General features: G+C 36.5%; 1 long non-coding RNA gene across 3 annotated transcripts; it reads left to right on the forward strand.

The window, feature by feature from the left end:
- The first annotated feature begins 330 nt into the window (after positions 1-330).
- LOC112416460 (uncharacterized) lies at positions 331-3,093 on the forward strand. 3 transcript variants are annotated; one of them, XR_005643255.1, is made up of 3 exons: positions 331-471; positions 1,086-1,234; positions 2,077-3,093. It is a non-coding gene; the product is annotated as an uncharacterized lncRNA (long non-coding RNA). The 3 variants fall into 3 exon arrangements; XR_005643254.1 differs by lacking the exon at positions 331-471 and having other exon boundaries at positions 484-1,234; XR_005643256.1 differs by lacking the exon at positions 331-471 and having other exon boundaries at positions 484-1,234; positions 2,660-3,093.
- Positions 3,094-13,628: the final 10,535 nt, after the last annotated feature.

Below are 13,628 nucleotides of genomic sequence, written 5' to 3' on the forward strand. Positions count from 1 at the left end.
GTTTTATTTAGTAAACATTTTTCGTAGCAATAACATGACCTGAACCAATTCTTTACAAATCCATCATCATAATAATTAATAACATTTTTTAGCTTCCCACTATTTTGTCCACATTCAACAATTTTATCTATAAATCTTACAAACCACAGTTTACTGATTACTTATTTTATTCACCGACACTACTACACATATGTGTTTTAGTAACATTTATCTTGCAACACTTGTTTAATAGTTACTAATATAGAGATTTTTCTAACATTTTTTAGTAAGTGTTACATTAGTGTCACTCTTTTTCAATGGTGTTTATATCAAAACACATTCATATTCTACTGAAACAAAAAAAAAAAAAAAAAAACATTTCAACTCTTTTAGCGCGCGCGCGCACTCTCTCTCTCTCTCTCTTGTCTTCGAGCTAACCAGAAACGTAGTTCGAATATGGCCGCAAAGCTAAATGTGCGATTACAATCACAGGTGAATTCACAATTCTTCAATTCCGAATTCAATTTCATCTTCGATTTTGAAATTGATTTTCAACTTCGATTTCGTATTTCATTCATCTTCGATTTTATTTGATTTCGTCTTTGATTCTGTATACGAATTCATCTTTCTGTATTCAATTTCATCTTCAATTTCGTATTTGATTTCAACTTCGATTATGTATTTGTTTTCGCATCTCCTTGCTTATTTTTCTTTCACTTTGGTTTTATACGTTGAAAAGATGGTTGAGATGAAGTGTGAGTTTTGTATTGTGTTGGTTTTTGTTATGATTTTGCTTTTGTTGTGCTTCATGGTAGAATGTTTGTTTTGTGTTTGATAAAATGCTGCAACCAAACTTTATGACACAATGCCTGTTTTCTGTTTGATAAAATGCTTCAATCAACCTTTATGGTACAGTGCTTAATGTTTGTCTGATAAAATGCTTGAACCAAATTTTATTTACTTCTCTAATCTCAGAAATGTGATTCTCCTGCATCTATGCTCTTAAAAATGTTTTTCGATTCTGCAAAATGAACAGAATTGTTTCTTCGGAATGCGATTATGTGTAAATTTTAGATTCGATCTTAACTAAAATGTTGGAAACTTAGGATTGAAGAAATGGATATTAGTTCCTCGATGATACAGAAGCCGGTCAGTTTCCCGTCACGCACAACCAAACTATTGCTGCTTTAGCTCCGACAGTGGGTGGCTATCAGAGCTATTAGAAACCTGTAATAGTGCAAAAGCAGACTTAAAGGTATCCTTTCTGTTTGCCCTGATGGTATGATGTCCATGTTAGTTTATGCCCGTGGCTAGTTTCCTTGGACATGATTTTGCATAGTTTTCACATTTATGATTATCTAGTTCTATAACGCTGCAATTTGGCATGAGAAATTTAGATTGAACAAACAGGGCGTAGTATGAGAAATTTGGCATGAGGTGCTATATGTCGTGAATACACTTCCTCACTAATTTCACAAACTCTCTATTTTTCTATTTTTTATTTTTATACCTGAAAATATTTTGAAAAATAGAACTGCTAGGGCGTAGTATGTATCAATCATCATGCAACCTCATAGCTGCATATATTAAAGATCCTTAGTGTGTGTCTGCCAAAAAATATCACAGTTCATGAAAACTTGGATCCAATGTTTTGATTTCCATCATCATTAGAATTGAGGAAACTTGTGGTGTTACTCTTGGAATGGTAGATGCTGAGATATCTATGTTCAGAATTTTCAATTCACTTCATATATTGGATCCAAATTTCTTCTCAGCAATAGACATATTTTTAGTTAAATAATCCTTTTAAAAATGTCAAACTAGAGGTATGAAATGTGAAAACACACACAGCCATAAGGAGAGGGACACAGCAGTAGACATATTTGTAGTTCACCGATGTTTGAGCTATGTTGAATACATTGATTAAGAGTATATTTAGAACTAATTAAGGAAGAAGTTATATGAGCGATTGAGCCTTATTCTTACAACCCTGTAGGTTTAGTTTCCCTTAGAAAGTTATTTATTTTGGTAGGTTAGCTGAATGGAGGAGTTAATACTACATTTAACCGTGTACAAATATTTTGTGGTTTATTTTAGGTTTAGTTTTTAATAAGATATTAAGCAGCGGACGGAATAATTTCCTCATGAGTATATCTTCCCCACAGAGCAAAGCATAGCACATCAAGAGAAAAAAAGGCAGGGACAAGGTAAAATTTGCTAGGTCAATAACAAAATGGTTTAAAGGGGACCTTAATGGAGCACAAGAATCTGCAATTGGCTGCCGTTGTTAAGCTTTCATTTGGTTATTTCTACTTTGACAATGATTTCTTCACGTTTCCTTGTCTTTTTTGTGGATTTAGTTTTCTCGTTCCTTTCTGACTCCCTGTGTTCGTAACTGGGGTTTTTTGTTGTGAAATTTTCTCAGCTCTTGTTACAGCGGATATGATATACTGTGATTTTAAAGCTGCAGCTAACCTTAATATTACGAACATGCAGACCCTTGGATTTTACGGTTCATTTTCTTGCCTTGAATGTACTTGTTCTGGAAAATAGGTGTCCTTTGGCATTCTAATGTGTCATTGTTTAGAATTATTAAACTAAATATTAGGAGAGCTTCAACAATATTTATGATTCTGTCCATCTTTCTTGGATAATCAAGAGATACACTTCTGTTTTGCAGAGGGCTAAAGTTTGGATATCTACAACGTTTGGAGATACACTACTAGTCCAGATATATCAAAGTCGTTCTTTACTGGTGATGAGATAAGGAAGGGATGTCTGCAATCTTGCTGGCAGAACATTATGAAGATGATTGCGGATAAGCAACGACACAAGACAAAGGAGATTAAAGAGAAGGCTTGCATTTCTCATGTGCAGCTTGATGACCTTAAAGAGAAGGGGGGAAATTGTTTTGGATGAAAACTTAATTGTAGTCATTTTTGTATGTAATTCAAATTTTGTTGTATAGTTCAAATTGTGTTGCATAGTTTATTTTCGTCATGCAAGAATAAGAACAGAGAAGAGGGGAACTTTTATAGAGTATGTAATTCAAACTAGTTATTAAAACTTGTATCTAATATTGGTTAATTCAAATATGAATGAAGTCTAAGCAAAGACAAATTTGGTAAATTAAAAAAAATTAGTTTAGACAATTTTGCGACACTTTTTACAACTCCTCAAAAATTATAAATGTAACACTTTTTTATTGTTACAAGTGATACAAAAAGTGTTACAATAAGGTACCATTTGCGACACTTTTTGATTGTTACAGATAGTACTATAAAATGTAACTAAAACACTTTAGTAATACGGGCTTTACCTAACAATTGTTCAAGTGTTGCTAAATTTAATTACTAACATTTTTCTTGATTTAGTTACAATTTTCAAGTGTTACTAATTGCCATTATTGTAGTAGTGCGATCAATAGAATCTCACATAAGCAATTATTAAACTCATACTTGATTTGTTAAATGTCTAATTTTATTGTAACAAAGTATAAATTAGTACCACAGTCTAACATCGTAACAGTTTTAAAGTAATATATTCTTCATAACAATTAACACATTGAATATAAGGAATATACTAATTAAGTATTTTTATGGTGAACCGTGAACGCGATACTGTGAATTTGTGATCCTGATTGTGAGAAGTGAAACTATGAACAGATAGAATAGAATGTCACTTATCATGTATTTGGGCTTAGGCAGCACTGACCTTTTTTTTCTTTCTTTTCTGGACATAATGATGGTGGGCTGTAGGAAATTATAACGATAAAAAAAAAATTATAAAATAAACGGGCTACCCGTGGCCGGTTAGGCTACGACGGGCTCGGGTTTAAAAGGCCCGGTTTTAAACAGGTCCAAATTTTTATGTTCAAGCCCTACATTTTTTCGAGCTTTTACAGCTCGGCCCGTTTTAACAACTCTAAAACTAACAAAAGAAAATATTAGAAGGAGTTATAGAAAAATTGTTATTGAAAAATGGTGAAAAGTGATTAATTTAACTTTTTAAAAGTTAAAAAAGTGTTGAATTCAAGACAAACTTACTACTTATGATTTCCTTAACAAGTACCCTTAACCCTTATTCTATTACAAATCTAAAACAAGTATGTACATTTACATTCCTTTTATAAATTCTTCCCATATTATTTATCTTTCTTTTTATTAATGTGTGAATTACTTAATCCTTTCTACTTTTTTCTCAATTACTACTTTTTCTGGATTGTTACCTTGCATGATGTATTACCGATTCTCCCAATTACTTCTGAGTTTATGGTGTGCATACATGGCAATCAAGAGAGACTAAGAGAGAATGATAGGACTTGGCCGCATGAGCAAATGGACCATCAAAAAGCCCTTTTAGCTAAAAGGGTTCACAACAAAATCATCCATTGGGCCACAACCTTACTATCTTATTTCTCTTGTTTTCTACCTTAGTTTACTTTGTGTTTTTGAATAGGACAAAGATGTAATCTTTCTTATGTTGCTATCCACTATATATTGTAGGCTCTTGCCACAACCCTAGACATGAATGAAGAAAAGACTTTTATTCATTTGCCTTTTTAAATCTTTCGGTGAATGTTTTCTGCAATTTCCTTGTTTATTCTTGTAGCCTGTTCTTAGTTAGTAGTAGCTTTCTATCAATTGGTGCTTTCATTCTCACTCCCTATGCCTCCCAAACCAATAGTTCCCACAACCAAGGACCTTGAAGATGCTCTTCAAGGCACCCATGAACACATCACTGCCGCTGTCCAAAACCTCTGCAATGACACCGACGAGCGTTTCCTCACCGTCAACAAAAACATGGAAACCTAACCACACCTTCTCCACTCCAAACTCGATGAACAACAACAACATCAAGACCGTCGTGCCACTGCCCATGACACCCGTTTCGATGACCTTTCCGCTCAGATCGCCGACATGATGCAGTAGCTACTCCACCGTCAAACGGCCACCCCTCCACCAACACCATCCTCCACAATCTCTGCATCAGGTATATCATCCTCCACTACTCTTTCATCCTCCAATAGCACCACCGCTACCACAAATCTATTTTTCTCCACACCCAAACACACTCTGGGTATTCAACCCATTTCCAACATCTCTTCCATTACCACCTCCACTACACCACTAACAATCACAGGCACCATCATGATTCCCAACACTATACTAAATGTTACCACCATACCCACACCCACTCCTCAATCCACTCAACTTTTTACCCCTTTCAATTCCAACACTGCCACAAATTCCACTCATCACTATGCAACTACAACCACCAGTATCCCCCTTTTCAACCAACATTTTCGTCATATGACCCTCCCACCTCCACCCCCTTACCCCCTACCACCATTTATACAAAACAACCATCACAACCACAATCAACAATCCCCTTTCTTTAACTCCAGCTTGATTCCCACCCCCACCCAACAATATTTCCCCTACCCTCCTTAACCTACTGTTTGAACTCCTAAACTTGAACTACTAAGTTTCGATGGTTCCAACCCTATTGATTGGCATTTTCAAGCCGACCAATTCTTCCAATATTACCAAATTCCCAACGACCAAAGGTTGCACATGGTCAGTTTTTACATGAAGGTTGAAGCCCTTAGTTGGTTCAAATGGATGTACAACAATCACCAACTGTCCGATTTGTTCTCTTTCACACATCACCTTGAGCTCCGATTTGGACCCTCCACATATGAAAACCATCAAGCGGAGTTGTTCAAACTTCGCCAAATGGGCACAGTTGCGGAGTACCAAACAAACTTTGAACGATTGTGTAATCGAGTCCTTGGACTCACACCAGAAGCAATACTAAACTGCTATATTTCAGGCCTAACAGCTAACATACAAGATGAGCTTGCTGTCCACAAACCACGAATCATTTCTGAAGCTATTGGCCTCTCCAAATTATTGGAAGCCAAAATCAAAGACTCTAAACCAAAATTCCACAAAAATTTCAACCCCTCTACTTCTACCCTAAACCGCACCATAAACAGCTTACAACTCACTTCTAATCCCAAACCAACACCTACTTCAAACCACACTGAGCCACCATCCTCCAACCCTCTACCTATCAAACGCATGACTCCAGCCCAAATGCAAGAACGAAGGGCCCATGGCCTTTGGTTCAATTGCGACGAAAAGTTTATTCCGGGTCACCGTTGTGCTACACCAAAATTCCTACTCCTCCTTGAGGAAGAAACAGTCGAAGTTCTTGAGGACGAAGAAACACCAGATCCCCAATCAACCACAGAAGTCGAGGCAACCTACTTTCACCTCTCTGTCCAAGCTTTAACGGGCAGAAAATCCCCCAAAACACTACGCTTCCAAGGTCGCATCGCATTGGTGAACTTACTATGATGATACAAGTTGACTCAGTCAACACTCATAATATCCTCCAGCCGCGTATTGCAACACATTTAAAACTACCCACGACCCCTTGCCCTCCATTCTCAGTCATGGTGGGAAATGGCGCTCACATTCAGTGCAACAAACGTTGCCCCGCCGTCCCTCTAACAATCCAAGGCGCCGATGTTGTGCTTGGAATTGAATGGCTTGACACCTTGGGCCCCATTCAGGCAAATTTCGCCACACCATCCATTACTTTCACCCACCATAACGAAACCCTCACTATATATGGTGACACTACCTCCTACCCTAAAACAGCTACTTACCATCAGATATGCCACATGCTCACCACAAATTCCATAGCCTCATTACATTTACTCTCTATCGAACCTTCAAACCCCTCTCTACACGACACTACCAAAACCCAGACAACCTCTAACTCTTCGACACCACCAGAAATCCAAGATATCCTACTAGCCTACCCCAATGTTTTCCAAACACCTCACGGCCTACCACCCTCCCGCCCCCATGACCATCATATTCCCCTCCTTCCCAACACACCACCTATCAATGTGAAACCTTATCGTTATCCTCATTCCCAAAAAGAAGCTAAGACCAATTTAATCCAAGAAATGTTATACGAGGGTATCATTGTCCCCAGCACCAGCCCATATTCCTCTCCCGTTCTGTTGGTTCGCAAGAAAGATGGTTCATGGCGATTTTGCGTGGATTATCGCGCTCTTAATGCGATCACCATTAAAGATAGATTTCCTATTCCTACTATTGATGAGCTACTTGATGAACTAGGGTCTGCAAAAATATTCACAAAGATTGATTTACGCTCAAGTTACCATCAAATTCGAGTGGCAAAGGAAGATACTCGCAAAACAACTTTTCGTTCTTTTGATGGCCATTACAAATTTCTCGTAATGTCTTTTGGGCTTTCAAATGCACCCTCTACTTTTCAATCAGCAATGAATGACACTCTAAGGTCGTATCTCTGTCGTTTTGTTTTAGTTTTCTTTGATGACATTCTCATTTATAGTCAAAATATTGCTGATCACATGATTCATTTACGCATTATTTTTTATTTACTCGATTCTAATCAATTTGTTGCTAAGCTTTCAAAGTGTGTGTTCACTGTTGACATGGTGAATTATCTGGGCCATATCATATATGAAAAAGGAGTTGCACCAAATCCTAATAAAGTGCAGGCCATTTTAGACTGGCCAGAGCCACGGTCTCTAACAGCGCTACGAGGATTTTTCCGTCTAACTGGTTTTTACAGACGTTTTGTGCGGCATTACGCCACACTAGCTGCGTCTCTCACAGATTCGTTGCGTTCAAATAAATTATAGTGGAATAAAGAGTCCTCACAGTCCTTTACAGAATTAAAACAGAAAATTACACAGTTGCCGGTCCTTGTGCTACCAAACTTTTCAAAAACATTCATGGTAGAAACTGATGCGTCTTCAGTCGCTGTTGGAGCAGTCATCTCTCAATCTGGTCAACCCTTGGCTTTTTTCAGCAAGAATATGTGTCCCCGCATGCAATCAGCCTCCGTCTATGTGCGGGAAATGTTCGATGTCACTGAAGCTGTCAAGAAATGGCGTCAGTACCTTATTGGCCGGCATTTTCACATTTCTACAGATCAAAAGAGCTTAAAAACTCTATTGACACAAAACATTCAAACGCCAGAAAAACAAAAATGGGCTTCAAAATTGCAAGGGTTCAATTTCGAAATATTCTACAAACCAGGAAAGTCTAATCAAGTAGCCGATGCTCTCAGCAGAAAGTTTACCTTTGAAGCCTTACTTGTAACACCCTATTTTATTTATTTATTTATTTTATTGAGTTTAGTTATGTTATATGTTGGTATTTATTAGTATAATATATATGTTATCTGGTGTAGAAATATATTTGTTATTTTGTGTAGAGGTATATTTGTTATTTGGTGTAGAGATATATTTGTTATTTTGTGTAGAAATATTTTATATATATATATATATATATATATTAAAATAGAATATTGAGGTGTGAGGGACAGATTTGGAATAAGGGAGAATATGTTAGGTTTATAAAAGAGAGGTTAGGAATAGAGAAACATAATACGTAAAACAAGTTTTTGGGAGAAAAGGGAGAAACCAAGAGAAGAGAAGAGTCAGAGAAGAGAAAGCGATAGAACCTTGCGATCATCTAACCTAAGGTAAAGGTGGGACTAACTTTCTCTAATTCTAAGTTGTATAATTCTGAAAAAGGGTTTAACCTTGTAGTTGTTATTACTTTTGATGTTATAGAAATTAGGGTTAGATTTCATTCATAATCTTTTGTATAATCTCATTTTCTACTTCTACCCATAAGTCTATTTGTATAAAGTGATTATTATGGATTTAGTTGGTGAAATTTGTGCTTATGTTTTGATGCAATGTTTGAGTATGTGAATTTGATGTTAATTAAGTTGTTGATGATGAATTTACATGCTCAAGTTATGTATATATGTATACTTGTATTTTTGCTCAAAATTGGTGAAGTATAATGTTGTTGTTGATGAATTCACTTCTGATTGTTGTTGTTTTTGTTATGAGATGTTGTCTTTTGATGATTTTCTAAAATAATGTTTTGGGTCAAGTTTTATATGGTTTTGAGTCTCTTTTGATGTATAAAAATGTTTAGACAAACTTTGGGATCAAATTTGGGCATAGGGAAGTTAAAATTGGGATTTTGGGGTAAAAAATGAGTTTTTCCCGAGTTGCTCTCTGACAGCATGTCCTGTTTCATGTTTTTGCGTCTTTTTCATACGTTTCTGTTTTGAATTAGCCTTTGGTATAAACATGAAAGTTGTAGATAATTGTGTTAGATTTCCAGTGGAGTCGGTTTGACTTGAAAATAATTTTTGGTTTTTGATTTATGATGAAAATACTCCAAGGAGGTCTTAGTGAAATTTTATGAAAATTCCGCATAACTATTTCTAAGTCAACCCAAAACTTATGGATTGTCTCCAAACTTCAAAGTTTGTGTACTATGAGTTAAATTAAGGTGTTTAAGAGTATTTAACCAATGTTGTGATGAATCTAACTAGGTTTGACGTGAATATCTTTGATTGATGAATTATTATATGAATGTATATGTTGATGAATATGATGTTATATGATGTTGTTCATGTTTGATGAAGTATTATATGAAGGTATATGTTGATGAATTATGATATTATGATGCGAAGTCGTTGTTGTTGTCGTTGCTGTTGTTGTTGTCGATGTCGTTAAGTTGTAAGTTGCGGTCTAAGTTGTTAAATTTGTTGGTTGCTGAGTCCATGCATAATTATTAAAGTTGAGGGCTTGATGCTCTGGAATGTATAATCATTCATATAAAGTTGGGGGCTTGATGCCCTGATTGGTACCACATGCATAGTGCATTGTTAAGTTGATGTTGTTGTCGTTGCATTGTCAAGTTGATGTTGTTGTCGTTGATGTCGAGTTGTCGGTGTTGTCGTCGTGTCGTCAAGTTGTCGAAATAATTAATGAGTTGTTATTGAGAAATTATGTGAACCATTGTTGATGATGATTTGCTGTTGCATTGTGTTGATAAATTCTCTAACTTAAATTATTGTTTATTAGTTTTACTAATGATGAATAGATGTTGTTATGTGTTGTTAAATTCTTTTAAAGAATTATATGCTTATTATTATTGAATCTGAAATCTCACCCCTTCTATTTGAATGTTGTCTCTAAGTGGGTAACGTGCAGATAACCATGATTAGTTGTTGATGTGCGTTGACTCTCTCACGCGCCGTCTTAGGGTCGCTCTGATACGTAACGGGATGGGGATCAATACATTGTTTTCCATTTGTTACGTATATTTATGAATTATGTTGATGAACCATTTGAAATGAGATTTTTAAGAAGTTGTTTATGTTTATGCCGTAGTGCCATTTTGTTGAATAATGAAATGTTTTTCCGTTGCGATGTAATTTGAATTATTGATGAAAGATGTTTAAATAAATAGTAATTCTACTCTATTTATCTTTTAAAGTAGTGTGACATCCTATTTAAGTTGATTACTCTGATTATTATGTAAAAAATTTCAAGTTGGGAAAACGGGGTGTTACATTACTTCTGACGGCTTTGTCCTCCTCTGTTCCAGATTTGTGCATCCAACTTCAGCAGTATTATGAAAAGGAAGAGGAAGGGAAACAACTCATGCAAAAATTTGAAAAGACAGACTCAGAGATAGCTGGGATGAAAGTTATGAATGGCTTATTATACTATCAAGGAAAAATATACATCCCAAATATTCCAAACCTTCGTACAACACTGCTCAAGGAATTCCATTCCACCCCCATTGGAGGCCACTCTGGTGAAACCAACTTTAGCTTGGATCTCATCATCTTTCTACTGGCCAAGACTATCCACAGATCTGAAAACCTTCATCAAGCATTGCTCCACATGTCAACACAACAAATACATTCCTACAAAAAAAAAAAACAAGGGTTGTTACAACCTCTTACCATACCAAAGAAAGTTTGGAACGATTTAACCATGGACTTTATAACTCACCTTCCAAACTCCTTCGGCCACACTACCATCTGCGTCATCTGCGACCATCTAACCAAATTTGTTCACTTCCTGGCCTTACCTACAAAATACACCGCACCAGACCTTGCCCAACGTTTTTCTGTGGAGATATGTAAAATTCACGGCATTCCAAGCTCAATCATATCAAACAGGGATCCTATATTTGTCAGCACCTTCTGGAATGAATTGTTTCGTTTACAAGGAACAACACTTCGTTTCAGTACCGCTTACCATCCAGAGACAGATGGTCAATCTGAGGTTGTCAATTGTTGCTTGGAAGCCTATTTACACTATTTCACCAGTGATCATCCAAAGCTCTGGTACAAGTATCTACACTTAACTGAGTTCTAGCACAATACTGCTTTCCATTCCTCCATTCAGATGACACCCTTTCAAGCTTTATTCGGTCGTACACCACTTGGGATCCCAGACTACATACCCGGATCTACTCACATCCCTACCTTGGATAACACTCTGCAAAACAGACAACAAATACTACAATCAATGTTTCAGAATCTAAAAAGGATAAGACAGAGTATGAGGGATCATGCAAATAGGAAACGCAAACACTGTACCTTTAGGGAAGGAAGCTGGGTTCTCCTAAGGTTACGACTTTACCGCCAGCACACAGTGCAACGTCGTTCTTCTCAGAAGCTCTCAAAACGGTATTTTGGACCGTTCAAAGTCCTCCGTCGCAACGGAGAGGCCGCGTATCACCTGGATCTACCGGTATCCTCCACGATTCATCCTGTTTTTCACGTCTCTCTTCTCCGTGCTTACCATGGTACTGAACCCCTCAAACATTTTGTTCCACTAGATCTATCCAACACAGATAAGGATCTGTTACCCACACTCACCGGCGCGCCTCTCTGAAAAATCTCAGCACTGGTTTTTTCAAACCCTCGACCGACAAAGAACGCCTCTCTTTCTCCTTCTCAAACACAACTTTCTGATTCTCTCAAGTACAAGAAGGGTCAGGAGAAGCTATTTATACCAAATTTATTAACACACACTCTCTGGACCCCACACCCTCATCACCTTCGTCCGTTCTCCCACTCAAGCGACAATCTGATTTCACTCTGGGGACCCCCACAATCCCTATCTCCTTGCAATCTCCAGTAACTAATCCGAATGAGACACATGAGCACCCTCACTTATCCAATGACCCGTTTTCAATGGAGGATCCGAACCTTGAGGACAAGGTTCTTTTTGACCCGCAGAGTATTGATAAGCACTTGGGCCGCATGAGCAAACAGACCATCAAAAAGCCCTTTTGGCTAAAAGAGTTCACAACAAAATGATCCATTGGGCCGCAACCCTACTATCTTATTTCTCTTGTTTTCTACCTTAGTTTACTTTGTGTTTTTGAAGAGGACAAATATGTAATCTTTCTTATGTTGCTATCCACTATATATTGTAGGCTCTTGCCACAACCCTAGACATGAATGAAGAAAAGACTTTTATTCCTTTGCCTTTTTAAATCTTTCGGTGAATGTTTTCTGTAATTTCCTTCTTTATTCTTGTAGCTTGTTCTATCAGAGAATATATTGAGTTTACCAAGAATCATAATTCTTGATTTTAAAATTAAAAGAAATATTAAATGACATTAATACCCATCATATTATAGTGTCTTTAGAAACAAGATGAAGGGGTTTTCTGTCCAATTCGAAAAGGTGTAGTGATGAAAGTCAGTCATTTGTTATTTTTAGAGTCTTTCTATGATATTTTTGAGTTCACAAGCAAGATTAAGCAGCAAGAAAAGTAAGAAAAAACTGAAGAAGCTGAAAAAAGGCATCGTGTCACGATTACTGAAAAACGTGACACGATTTTGAGCTTTCATGAAATATGCATTCGGCATTGGTGAAAACGTGTCACGATGGCAAAAACGTGACACAATTATGGAAACCCTAATTTGGGTGGTTTCTTACACAAGGAAGAAACGTGTCACGATTTACTTAAATCGTGCCACGATTTTAGGAGCAATTCTTGCCTATTTAAGCTGAAGACTATTCTGAAAACAAGGGTTACGAATTGGAGAGAGCAAATTGCGATTTTGAGACCTAAAGACGGCTAGGAGGGCGAATTCTTCAACCTTCTATCAGTTCATGTATGTTTTGATTCCATTATTGATTATGCTATTTGTAAACTCGATTATGAGTAGCTAAATCTTTTAGAGATTAGGTCTGAGATGATTCTTTGTAACCCTAATTGAACCATGTTGCTGTGAAACTCTATTTATTGTGAATGACAATCTAGTTTTTATTCAATTCAATTGTTATTAATGCTTTTTATATCCTGATCAAATATAAACATGATTTAGTGAGAATGAATGACTACTGACCATAGCTTTCTACTTAGACACATTTGAATTGTTCTAATAAACATGGTTAGTCTAGGAATGGATAATCGTTTGTTAGTGATATTAGGTTAACGTGCTTAAACCTTCAAAGAGGGTCCTAAGTCAAGGGATTGATTAGGACTATTTTGTTAACTATCGTGGAACTAGAAAATCATTGATAAGAATAGGTGCAGTATACCAATTAGGGGAATATAGATGATTCGAAAGACCTGGTCTCATCTCTTTTCATATTTTCTAACTAAATCTATATTTTCAAACCGAATCTTTATTTTATGTTATTTAATTGTATGCAATCAAATCAAATCTAAACAAAATAATTTATACATCCTAAATATTTACTTTATTGCTAAATTTAGATTAACACAG

This window comes from Medicago truncatula, chromosome 7, assembly GCF_003473485.1.
Source record: "Medicago truncatula cultivar Jemalong A17 chromosome 7, MtrunA17r5.0-ANR, whole genome shotgun sequence".
NCBI classification, from domain to species: Eukaryota; Viridiplantae; Streptophyta; class Magnoliopsida; order Fabales; family Fabaceae; genus Medicago; species Medicago truncatula.